Below are 12453 nucleotides of genomic sequence, written 5' to 3'. Positions count from 1 at the left end.
CATGTAAGTATAAAATAATAGGTACATTTTTCACCTAAGCTGTTTTTTAGAAATGCTGGGTTTCAAAAATACCAAAGTCGCCTACGTCTTATCTGCATTTTTATGCATACTGACAGTACTCACTGGCCTTTATATATCCCTGGTCAAAGTTACTCAATATGCCGGTGAAGCAAAATATTATGATCGGAATTTTTTGAAATTGGTACCCGCGGAGAGAGTGCTAGATCTAGTTTCGCTTGTACACTAATGATGTAGCGCCGTTTGTCGTTAGGCAAAGTTTCAAACACTACCATGACTTCTTTGCGGGTACCAACTTTCAAAAAAACTTCGATCAAAGATGACGGATATAATATTGGTTCGGGGATATATAAAGGTCAGTGAAGTACTGCCAGACAATAAACAAATCTCTAGCGTCCACCAACCAGTGGGACAGAACATTAATCTTAAACCCCGAAAGCTAGATATAAATCTGCAACGTTTCTGAACTGAAGGAAGAAAGAAGTGATGAAGCCTTGATTTGCGTCTCATTTAGAAAGATCGAATCTAACCATTTGATTTAATTTGGCGTGACAAAATTTTTGAAAAATATAATCTAGCGATTGATTTTACTTTCAATAGGGTGTTTGTGTGGTGTTAACAAGAAACTCAAATAAAAGTTTTATTAAAGCAGGGTTTTTTACACCGACTGAGAGTTAAGTTCGTTCCTGCTGTGACACGGAAGCTTAGGTTTGTTTATTGACTGATATGCGTAGCAATTGCAATAAATGTTGTGCGTAATAACACATGGAATGATATACTTTTCAAGAAATGGTAGACTTTAGCAGTATGAAACTTGTGGTGGAGTCTGATATCTCAGACTGGCAAAAATTTTGACCTTGAAACTGAGTCGAGGAGAATTTTTAACATCAAACTTTTAAAGCTAAGTAGGTTGTTAATCAAGTTTAAAGGGACTACGAAGGCTGGAATATTCCTTCCAGTTTAAAGTATGAAGGAATGGAGTCTACAGTAGAGCATAGGACCCACCCTTTGCTCCGGAAACGTCCGGTGCAAAAGTGCCGTTTTTTCGTGCACCGGAACACCGGAACGCTCCGTTGCATTTCCGGTGCTTCCGGTGCGTGTGAAAAATAAGGAAAATCAGGCGCTCTAGGAAATGACCGTCTTTAGGCAATAAGAAAAGGTTTTTTCTCGTTTTCCTTTTTTCTTTATAGATGACTCACCATTACGGTAATCGCCTCATTTGCACATCAAAACTTCATCTGATAGTCAAAATTTCGTCTGAAAAGCTTCGCTATGATGAGCATGTCGCAGCTTCAGCGTGCTAGATGGCCGCTATAATTACACCACATTGAACTATTAAATAACATCGAATCACTTGTCATCTTTCTTAACAAAAACGCATTTTAAAAACCAGTTCACGCCAGTCGTCAATTACAGTATAGGCCCCCAGTATAGCTAGCACGCAATGTGTTGCTTGTTCCTCTCAGTCCTCTCATCCTCACTACTTGTATAATTCATAACAAGCCATCAGGGAAAAATTTTGTCGATTATTGTTAAGACATGTCAGATGCACCTATTTGGGTGAACACCTTGAAAGGAAAAATCACAGAAGCTTTTCTTTCCTTCGTTGGGTAGTTTGTTATTTTCGACTTTCCAAATTCTACCACGCTTTATTTTTTTTTATTATTAAACAGAAATACGGTTTCAGGCGCGCATGGGCCTCTTAAATTGATCGTTTACAAAATACTTTCTTAAAATAAAGCTTGTCACGAGGACTTCCTCGGACTCTTATTACATGATCCTTCTCTGACATCGCTTGATTCATTATGTCCGCTTTCTTTCGCCACTCTTTAACTTGTTCGCGTTCGGATTTGGTTAAATCGTCAGTTATGCTAACTTTGTCGTACTTTTGATATCTCTTTAGTTCTCTCAACTGCTTCATAAATCTGTATTTAAAATGAGTGTCTTTAAACACAACTTTGATCGGACTCATGTCAGCAGACTCCTTTCCTATACGAGAAATGTATGTTGGCACTGTCTTGATGTTGACGTCGCTCAGTATCTCGGCTACGAAGTCATTATCGTCTTTATCTTTGGTCTCTTTAACGCCATAGATGATAATGTTGGCATCCCTAGATTCTTTTCTTTGTTCTTCAATTTGTTCTTCGACTTTCTCGCTACGGAGAAGCCGTTTGATATTGGATATGTTTAATTCGTCGCTGGTTGTCGCCATCTCAGCGTAACTTTTAGCAGGAATTTTCTCTTGGTCCGTTGTAGTCTTCGCATTTATGGTTTCTTCGATTTTGTTTACGAGTTTTGTTGTCGAGGGGTACAAATTCAAAAGTTAGTCTCTGAAAGGGTCCCAAAATCACGAAAATCAAAAATTTTTCTCTCAAAGGGTCACGATTTCCAAAAATTTTGACCAAAATTTGGTGAAAATCAAACCAAAATTTGGAAAAATTGGACCGAAATTTAGGAAAAAGTCTCTCAAAGGGTCCCAAAATCACCAAAATCTTGTCTCTCAAAGGGTCGATTTTCGATTTTCGGCTCGGACATACCCGTCACCTCGCAAACCTAGTACCCCCCCCCCCCCCCCCCGGGACAGTAATATATTTCCCAGGTCTATCGACTTCTATGAAATTATGTTTAACATTTTACAATTTATGGAGATCTTTTCCCCTTCAGCGAGCAATTTTTCTGTGAAGTAGGCGACAGATGTTGCAGCTACAATTTCAAATCCAAGACCATTCCATATGTCAATACTTGTGTAGAACGACGAATTTGTTTGATACCCTCTGACACAATCATTTGCAAACTTTCTTTGTAGTTTGTAATCGTGCTGGTGTTTCAGGCGTTCGCGAAGGACAAACTTTTGACAAGCCGATGATTTATCATAAACGTGAAGATGTTTATATACTTCAACCATATCGCCAATTTTACGTCTGATTTTCAGTGTCGGAAGGTTAATCTTACGGAGACGTAAGATTTGTTCTTGTACCCGGTAACCAGTCTCGTGGTCCTTTGCTGAACACTCTCGATGGCATCGATGTGTTTGATGAGTAGTGGAGACCAAACGGCTTGAGCGTACTCAAGATGAGGTCGGACGAACGCTATAAAAAGAGTGCGGAGCATTTCTGGTGAAAGAAAGTCAAAACTTCTGCTGATCAGACCAACGATTGAGTTAGCTCTCTTGATTTTACCAAAGATGTGTTCTTCAAAATTCAGTTCCCCAACGATAATCACTCCGAGATCTTTTTCTTGATCCACGTGCTCCAGGATTAACCCGTCTATGTTGTATGGATTCCCAGTGTTAGCACGTGGCATTTATCTGGGTGGAATTTGAGTAGCCAGTCCTTTGACCATCTTTCCATTACATCGATATCATGTTGCAAGCGAATGGAATCTTCAGCACTATTTATCTTCTCAACAAGCTTAGTGTCTTCTGCAAAGAGGTACATATCAGAGATTGTAACCTCAGGTAGATCGTCGATATATCACACAAAAAGTAATGGACCAATTTATACCTTAACCCTTCAAGTGCCAAAGTGGTATATATCAGATATAGGCTATTTAGGAGGGCGAAGCCCTCCTGTAATGCCCAGTTTGAGTTAGAAATCGTCATTTTCGGTCTAACTCGTAGGAATTGGATTGAACTTCATAAACAAGCAAAAGAAAAATCAAAAGTGAGTCTTTCCAGAGAGATTTTAAGCCAAAAAGTCAAAATAATGCAGAAATTTGAAAAAATTCACTTTTTCTGATTCTGACCGTTTTTTGGCCATTTTCGGTCAAGGGGGGGGGGGTTTCAGGGGGTACCCGATTCCGCAATTCCGCCAATTTTTTCTCCAATTTCCGTCAAACCGTCTTAAATTGAACCAAAATTCCGTCACCGAAAATTCCTTTGAAATTCAATATTTTTGTCGAAAATTCCGCAAATTTTGAATATCTTTTACCAATTCCGAAATTCCGCAAATTTTTTTGCTAAATTCCGTTTTTCCGCACTAAAATTGTCTAATTTTCCGTCTCCGTCAGAGAACCCAATTTCCGTAATTCTGTCTAAATTTTCGCCAAATTCCGCCACTCCGTCCGAAAAAAGGGCCGATTCCGCTCCTCCGCCAACCATGAAACCCCCCCGGTCAACGAGTGATCCAAGAACCTCTAAATTCGGCCCTGTTTTACTTGATTCTGTCCTCCAGCAAAGCATTACCACTTAGCACCTTTCTATCTTTCAGGCACGTCAGCGCAGCTTTAATTCCTCTAATCAACCTAACCCAACCCGCCCTTCCTAAATCGGGTGGTGCCGAAGGCGCCTAAAGGAAAAAGAGGCTTCTAACTCCTTCTAGATCCGGAGATATAAGCCTTGACATTTTGAACTAGCGATTTTCTTTAGAAAACTTAGAAAAGAATGACCATAGCACTTAAAGGGTTAAAGGGATATAAAATTACTTTAGAAATTTGTAAACAACACAGTTCTACGAAATCAAAACAAATGTCACATGTCAAAACAAATATGGTTGATTTTGATTGTTTTAAAGTCTATTCACGATAAGTGTGCACTCTTTTTTCTTTTACCTATAACTTTTGACAGAATTCTTTAATCTTTATAAATTTGGTATCGTTGGAGAGATATTTGTGAGTGGAACAATTTGAAATAAAAAAATCTTCAAAAAAATTCTAAAAATGAAGATGAAAATGAAGAAGAAAAAAATGAAGATCTTGTAGAAAAGTGCTATAACTTTCATTTTCACTGGAGAGATTCTTTGATCTTTGGAGGTCATCACTGTGAAGAAATTTCACTAAAATATTTATTCAATACAAAGTTATGATACAAAGTTAATAAGTGATTGACCCGAAAAAAACAGCAGAAAACAGCGTTTTTAGACGTCAATTAGCTTATAACTTTGTTTGATATCTTTTGACTGAATGATTGTTTTTGATAAATTTCTCACAGTGATGATGTTCGATAATCAAGGTTTCACTTTAGTGAAAATGATAACTTTAATTATTTTACAAGTTTGTTTTCGACACGTGATTTTAATTGTTCTCTTTAATGGCACGTGGTTCACGCATTGTTTACATTTTACTACTTTTATGTCCCTTTAAAAGTATTAATACGGAGATTTAATTTAGCGGATGGAGAAATTTTAGGCACATGTCAATCAATAATTACTTGAGATTTTAATTCTTAATTATCAAAAATGCTATTTTCGTATAGAATTTCTACCTTAAAAGATTTTTTTTAAATTTTGGGTGTGTTTGATTTGGCGGATTTTACCAAAAACCACTTAATTCCCGGCCCAAAATTAATCCCCGCCAAAATTGATACACTTAAAATGCTACTAACTAAGTTAATTAACCTAATTGATAAGTTATCACTTTTCATATTGTACCCCAAATATTGATCGCGTGTCGTAAGTTGATAAACGTTGATTGTGTAATTCTTGTGAGTTCGTCAAGTTTGGTTTTCAACAACAGGAATATTACCAACATTATAACCCGAATATTTTTAGAAGAAAATGGTCTATATTTTGTTCGTACGGTATATGACAACGTATAGTTTTACAGCATAGCCCGATGATGAGATGAATGAACAAATTGTACTACTGTAATATCTTCTTCGTTATGTTTGTATATTAATGACACTGTCAGTCTGTGCCACTAACTCGATCGGGAAGATTATTCCGAAATGGGAAGAGCCTTCCTTAACGGGGAATTAACTTGACACCCAAATGGGTAAGAGTTAAAAAGCGGACTTCCAGATCGGGAAGAAGCGGGGAAATAAGGAAAACTCGATCGGGTTGGAACTTCCCGTTTGGAAACTTCGCAGTTTTTTTCACAATTTAACAAGAATTCCACGGTAAAGTTTATTTTTCTTTTGGATAAAATCCTTAAAATTTGATGATTTTTCACCTCCAAAAAGTTTCAACGTTCGCCGGTCACGGCCGGTCATCGTACAGCTTCGCCGAAGATTCAGTCAATTTTCAACTTCCCAAAGAAGAAGAATCTTCCCAAACGGGTAGAAAAAAATAGAGTTAGTTCTTCCTGTTTGGGAAGGTTCTTCCCTTTTCGGAAGAATCTTCTCGATCGAGTTAGTGGCACAGACTAACTGTAGTATTCTAAACTAAAGATCCATACCCTCTAACCACAACTCTTACCAACTAATCAAAAATCTCGTCAGAAGCTACTCATTGAGAGTATGATTGTTATCACGCGATTTAAACAATTGTTTAACAACCAATAGAATTCTGCGCTAGGTCTCTTCATTAGTAACTCGGTCTATCGTATTTCCTCCAATAAGTGTTGCCCTCTAATAAACACCGCACCTAAAAAATTTGAATTTTGAAATGAACGCCACCCTCTAATAAACTTTCAAATGTGGCGCTTATTAGAATATCAAGAGAAAATGAGATTTCAATACTTTTACTCAAAGTCTATAGTTTTCTTGTTGCTTGACTCTGACCAGGAAAGCGACGAAGAAGTTGATGTCTAAACTTATCTTTTATATCTTTTAGCAAGAGAACAGAAAATACATCACGATACATACCCGTTAATTCTTTCCCGTACGCTACTTACCCCCGAGAGAACCCCAAATTTTATAGCAAGAAGTCTTTTTTTAAGGATGTCACCCAACCAACCGATCGAATTCGAAGATTAGGCAAGAACGAAACGTGAAATTGTAAATTCCGAAATAAGCGCCGTGGCGCTTATTATAGGAAATATGGTATACTGTCTCCTTTCCGTTTTTTCCGTTAAGTTTGGTACACGACACACCGTCATATTTCTTTTATATAGACAGTCTAGGCCGAGCCACTCAGCTAACATTGTAGCCGCGCTCCGTAGATGTACAACAACTTGGAAAGGAATAACACGCGACAGGCTAGGTACGATAGTCCGTTGCTTTCGTGGATTTACCGTACCGTCCAACCTGAACTTCAAGGGCTCTGACAATAGTTGGAAAAATTTTTTTAGCATTTGAACATAAAAGTTATGTTTAGGTTCTTTAACACTTTTAACAAAGAATTGCCTTTTAAATCGCTTTTTAATCAAATCCCTTAAGGTGGTTCCCCACTGGTTGATGCTAAAATCTTCAATATTGATCAAAAACAGTTGATATTTGGTACAAACAATACTATCAATGAAAAAAGATGATTTTTGAAAAAAAAAATATTTTTTTTAATTATGCGCATAATTAATTAAATTTCTAAGTTGGTTGTTTCTGCGGTAAATAAAATCTGAAATTTTTTCTGGAATACGTTCAAACTTTGCAAATACCTTTATTATAGGTTACTCCATGTTCCCTATAAATTTCACTTAGGTTGGTGAAGGTTTCATTGAATTATGGCATTTCAAAGTCAGCGGTCAACTTTTACGATGAAATTTGGCCGCAAAAAATCATTTGGCCTGGAACACCCTCTTATCAAAACTCACTGAAATTTATAGGGAACATGGAAAACCATGAAATTAAACTATCCTGAAAATTTCAGCTCAAACTGAAAATGCTATCAAATTTTATTTACCGCAGAAATTTCAAAAAGTACGTTTTTCGGAGAAAATTTATGTTGAAAATTCTTGAAATAAATTGAAAGTTGAAAATTGTGGGAAAATTTTTTTTAGCTACCATGGGTCACAAAACAAGTCATATCTTGAAATTGGCGTCCTTAGATAAAAAACGGTTTTCAGATTCGGAATCTACGATAAATTTTGCATAAGAAACGCCCTGGAAGAAAAAAATACAAAAAAAATGATTTTTTAAGCAAAACCAGTGGGGAACCACCTTAAGAGTTAAGAATTTAATTGCAAAAATGACGTTATGACTTCTTCTTCGGGAATATCTTCATTTTCCTCTTCATCAAATTTTTTCAATGTAATTTTTAAATCTTTAGATTCAGGAATAGTTAGCCTAACAGAAAATGTATAACATGCCATAGTTTTGTTGGTTACATCAGTCAGAAAAACACATTTTATACATAAAATTTACTATTGTAAGAACTCTTTACGGTTTGAGAGGAGAATACTAAAATGATTATCTTACTTTCAGATTATCCCCTAGTAAAGGTGTAACTCTAACTTTGAGTGTAACTGATCCGAGCCCCAAATGATCAAGACAAAATTTCACCAATACGGGTTGAAAAACGAAAAAAACTCACCCGTAAAAAGAAGTCAGTACCATATCAGGCCTGCATCAAACATCACACCTTGGCAGACTAACGGACCACCAGAATCTCAAGGCGAGCATTTGGTTGTTAGGAACCATCCGGACGTGGATCGAATCCGTTTCCAACACAGACATGTTCTTGACTGTTTAGACATTTTAGGCTTGGAACAACTGGTAGTCGCGTTTGTTGGAGAATGGCTGGTTAATTCCCTAGGTGGGTTGTCGTTCCCCAACCTTTAAAATTATTCAATGGTAAATTTCTTATTTCTCAAATTTCCGCTCCTGTTCCGTCATAAAAGAACTTGCACAACAAGAATTACAAAAATGTAACCTATTCTCCGAACGAACGAGGGAAAACACTTGTTGATAGAGTAAAAGCTTGAGGTATTGCGCATGTATGAGAGGGGAATTTCATATTCTGAACGACTTTCTTCTGGCCAAAGGAGTCCCAGGAAAGACTTTTGAAGCATGCGTTTAGTTTTTGAGACATGGAGTTCTTATCTTAAATGATTAATCCCTTTCAAGACTGTCAACGTCGTTTTACTAACCTGCAAGGTAGTATTGTTTTCCGGTTGGAAAAATAACGCCAACGCCAACTTTAGGTACGCACGCAAGACGTACGCGACTGTTCAATTGAGCAGGTGTTTTCAATTCCAAAAGAGCGATATCTGCATTCAGGTTATATCTGCTGTATCTTGGATGCATGATGATTTGTTTGACTTGGATTCGTTGTTTAGAGGCTTCGTCAATGTTTCTGTTGTGAACGCCAAGGTTGACGGTAATCCTGTCTGGTGATTGGCCTTCAGTTTAATGACTGGCTGTTAATACCTAAAAGTAATCATCAATCAAATATCAACCTTGATCCGTATTACAGTTGACGTTCTCTAATTCAACGTGTATACAGAGTTTATCGTTCTACACACATAAAGGTCAGTGGTTCTACATCTACAATTTGAGCCTTACTAAGCTCATTCGACGTCAATCGATACTTCGATTAGCAGCCGGATTGGGAGAGAATGATATATGCATATTCCAGGCAGGGTGCTAGGTAAAACCAAAATCTACGACGAAGAATATCTAAATGAAAAAGTCTTACCTAAGAAACTAAGCTTAAGGAATATAAAGATTGAAGAAACTCAAAGAATCGGAAAATTTTCGATTTGCAAACGAAGAAGACAAAAATACAGTGTTAAGAGCAATTACTAAAGGAGAAAGATTGCCCTTCCGTGTGACAGAAGATCTTACGAAAAGTGAAAGGAAGACAATCAAAGAGTGGTGTATGAAAGCCCAAGTAATGAACACGTCACTAAAGGATGCAAACTTTAAATTCAAAGTCAGGGGGAGCCCTAGGAAAAAGCTCTATCTTAAAGAAATTGTAAACCGAACAAAGAGTGGTTCATAGAGGCCCATGTGCTCGCACGGTGGCCTGTGCATTGTATAGCATTATTATTATTAAATATGGTGAAAGACTTTCTACCGTCACTCATACAACGTTTTACTATTCGATACGTTCCATTGATATATTGAAAGTCGCCGTCAAGAATTATTAAATAAAAATCCTAAAATATTATATATCTTAACTTTTCATCATCAGAAAGAAGAAAAGCTAACTTAAGTTTTGAGCTATCATACTTTAAATTTACTTCATGTGTTCAAAAGTTATGAAGAAAGTCACTGAACTTTACTAGCTAGCGTCAATACCTAATGGACATTAAATAAAATTTATCTACACTTTTTCTCAAAAATGAGGCTACTTCGAAAGAGAATTTTTTCGGACTTTCTTTAATCACTTTTGAATACGTGAAACAAATTTAAAGTATGATAGCTCAAAATTCAAGTTAGTCTTTCGTCCTTCGAATTCTTAAAAGTTTGGATTTATAAAATCTTAAGTTTTTTCGAAGATTAACTTCATAATCATGCACTTTTTCTGAAACACCCGGTAGAATGAAATCTGGCATCATCTGCCAGATCTTCGTAAGTTTTGACATAAAAATAAAGTTAACGAATCATATTGAGAAGGTAGGTAAAATCCTAAATATGATGTACCATAATCTACAATCATGATCATAATGAAAAAAGGAAAACCCATCGGGAAGTTTTTAAAGCACAATCAATGTAAGTGCTCTAAAGTAAGTTGGAAGGGTAGAGTTTTAACATGAGACTTAAGACTTAGGACCCTAGGATCTGAGGATCCAAAAGTTCAAAAATAGTCCAATAAGACTCCGAATATAGCCTGGAAGTCTGCCAACAACTCCAAAATTGAAATATTCGATTAAATTAAAGAGATCGACTTTTTCACCGGAACTTTAAATCTTAAAAAACGTTAAAATAACCAAAATTCTCGATATATTTCAACCTTAATTGTCTTTGAAAATCAAAAATGCCAAATTCTGCTCTGCTGGGGGTCTAATTTCAAACTTAAGGCATATTTTCCGGTTAAAAATATCCCTTTCTTCGATTTAAGAGACAAAAACTTTTAAAAATTGAAAGTTTTCTCAAATATTGGCATTTTTGGGTTTCCGTAAACGAGAGCTTCTCAAAAAGTGAAATATTTCACAAAAAACTGATTTTGACCTAATAATGAAAATGCCTCAAAATGGTCGGAAAAGGGTTATTTTTCAAATCTTTGGGGTTTTCTCCTAATTTAAGACCCCCTGCAGAGCAGAAATCGGCATTTTTAATTTTCAAAGACAACCAAGGTCATGATATTTTAATATTTGAGAAAAAAGCGAAATCCATCAGAGTTTTAACTCTGAGTTTTAACATGAGACTTAAGACTTAGGACCTTAGAATCTGAGGATCCAAAAGCTCAAAAATAGTTCAATAAGACTCAATATAGCTTGGAAGTCTGCCAAACCCTCCCAAATTGAAATATCCGATTAAATTAAAGAGATAGCCCAAAATCGATGTGTATAAAGGACATATCATTTTTCTGTTAACCTCCACAAATTCACACTGATAAAACATACCTGTGTCACAGACCCTAGCCTTACTGGAAATTGTGGCCAAAATTTTGTCCCCGTTGAGAAAAGACTCTTCAATTTTACTCTCAATGGGAATATTTTCCCTTGTTTCATTCCCGTTTGAAAATCAAAAAAAAAATTCACTCCTTATCTATCCCAACTATTTTCTCAGCCAAGGAACAAACGATTTTCTATCTCGATCGGGATTTTGATAGAACATTCAGCATTATAATTTTTTAGGATATTTTTATTTTAGGCCAGGATGTATAATTGCTTTACAGTTTGGAGTGATTAAGTTCCCCACAAAATGCCATCCCTGGTGGTTGGAGCGACGCATCCACGGCCATGCTCCTGGCTTCGCATCTTCGCCATTCACGATGCGACTTTGTGGAACAGTGGATCACCTACATTCTGATGGACTTGAAGACGGGAGGGGTGGCCCTTGGGTTGAAACGGTAGTTTGGCGGGGCAGGTGTGACGAGCTTACAGAACGACTTCTTTCACAGAAGTTTGAAGATCTTCTTTGCAGAAACCGTTTGATTTCCATGAGAGACAATTGCTGGTTGGAGATTGATCTTTGCACACTTTTTGACTGTTTACTGCAACTATAGGTGAGAAAAAAAAAGAAAAAAGTTTAATAAAACAAAGTTTATACTACAATCATGTTGGCATTTCTGGATATTTAGCGTTTTGCATGACATAAGCATGGCATTTCCAGGCTTGCTACTTTATCTAATCGGATATTTCGATTTTGAAGTGGTGTAATGGCTTTATGACTACATTTACGTCCTAGTGGGACCATTCACAAGCTTTTAGATACTCAGATCCTAAGCTCTTAAGTATTAAGTTTCATGTTGAAACTCAGAGTTAAAACTATACTTTATAAGTTAAAGTGCTTTACTTGCGGTTTTTAAAATTTTGAAGCTAAATTCATTTTTTGCCAAATATTCTGAGCATATAATTGTAATTAGATCGAGATAGTACAACACTTTCACTGAAACTTGACTTGTGAGAACAGCTCGGGTGAAACAAGGCATGTCCCAAATATATTTTGCGTGACGCGCACCGCTTCCAATTATTCCTTAACGTTCATATACAGCTCAAAAGAATCATATCAACGAGCGGATTTCGAAAAGTGCTGGGTCAAAAATTTGCATTTAGCCAATCTCAAGATATCGGTCAAAAACTGATTTTGACGTTATCAATTACATCGAAAAAACACGTCATAAGTGAGATTCAAATGACGTCATTATTGAAAAACAGCGATAACTTCAATTTTATTAATGCAATCAACACTAAATTTTAACTGGAGTTGTAAATTAATGATTCTAAAATATTTGT

This window comes from Clytia hemisphaerica, unplaced genomic scaffold (genome assembly GCF_902728285.1).
Source record: "Clytia hemisphaerica strain Z4C2 unplaced genomic scaffold, Clytia hemisphaerica genome assembly, whole genome shotgun sequence".
NCBI lineage: Eukaryota > Metazoa > Cnidaria > Hydrozoa > Leptothecata > Clytiidae > Clytia > Clytia hemisphaerica.
The sequence above is the reverse complement of the archived record's forward strand: the minus strand, read 5'-3'. Positions refer to the sequence as shown.